General features: G+C 43.7%; 1 pseudogene; it reads left to right on the forward strand.

Moving 5' to 3' along the window:
* Window positions 1-355: 355 nt before the first annotated feature.
* Window positions 356-481, forward strand: LOC122104464 (annotated as a pseudogene).
* The last annotated feature ends 855 nt before the right edge of the window (window positions 482-1,336 follow it).

Below are 1,336 nucleotides of genomic sequence, written 5' to 3' on the forward strand. Positions count from 1 at the left end.
TGACAGTTTACCATTTGTCCCAGACAAAAGTGATCTAACTTCAATAATAAATTACACAATCACCCTACATGTAAAGCCCAGGTGAGTCTGCCCTGGTGTGACTGAGCCACTCCTTTGAGTAGTTGTCATTGGCAGAGTTACTTGCTTCTCTCTCCTTTGCCCTTCCGCCCTTCCCTAATCCTTTTGCAGTCTATTGGGAAGCCCCACCTAACCAGTGTTAAGATGTTAACTGCTAAATAATCCTTCTTTGGATTTACAGAACCCAGAACATCTGGTGACCTTATAACAACCCTTCCTCAGTCTTTAGTTCTATGCATCAGCAAACAGAAAGCATGAACACCAATGGAAGGTCAACTTGCAGAAAAGCAATGTGTCTGTCTAAAAAGAGCTACAGTGTGCATTGGTGGCACACAGTAGCCTCCTTGGTAATACAAACCACCTATTGCTTGTTTGTATTGCCCTAAGGGCCTCCCAAAGACCAGGGGGCTTTCCAGGGGACATTCATCTCTCTGGTGTCATGCTGTCCCCACTCTCCAGACAGGTATGAAAGACACTTTTAGAAACCCCAGGACATGGTGGCCATTGGCCAAATCATGGCCATCAGCTGAAAAACAAAGGATATGTGATTGAGGCTAGTTCTAGGTCCTGGCCACCAGAAATCCTACACCTCATAGAAGTGAATGGTTAATGTAGATGTATAAGCATCCTATACACAAAGGCAGTAAGATCAAACATGTCCCCCAACATAGTCCCCTGGACAAGTGGTGAGCCCACCCACTGGGCTGCTTCCACTTTAATCATGCCCACCATTAAATCCTACATCTACATCCTGTCAAACAGAGAGAGAGAGAGAGAAAAGCAAAAAAGAGATGGGCACTGATGGCTCAAGCCTGTAATTGTAGCTACTCAGGAGGCTGAGATTTGAGGAATGAAATTCAAAGCCAGCCCAGACAGGAAAATCCATGAAATTCTTATCTCCAATTAACCACCAGAAAACTGGATGTTGAGTTGTGGCTCAAAGTGATAAATCACTAATCTTGAGCAAAAAAACTTCAGGGACAGTGTCCATATTGAGTTTAACCCCACAACCAATAAAGAAAGAAAGACAGGAAAAGAAAAAGAAACCTTCAGAAGATACTCTAGCTGGAGGTGCATTGCAATGCTCTGAAGAAAAACTAAAAAGGCCATCTCAGAGAAAAAGAAAAAGAGAGGCACAAGCGCTAGATAAGGAAAATCCTATTCAACATGGAGCCTTCCTGACCTGCTCCTCCTTTTCCTCCCTATAAAAGTCTTTTGTGCCTTCCCAAGATAAAGCTTTGAGACACACAGACCCTCG

Source organism: Dipodomys spectabilis, unplaced genomic scaffold, assembly GCF_019054845.1.
Source record: "Dipodomys spectabilis isolate Male_0828 unplaced genomic scaffold, ASM1905484v1 ptg000024l, whole genome shotgun sequence".
NCBI classification, from domain to species: domain Eukaryota; kingdom Metazoa; phylum Chordata; class Mammalia; order Rodentia; family Heteromyidae; genus Dipodomys; species Dipodomys spectabilis.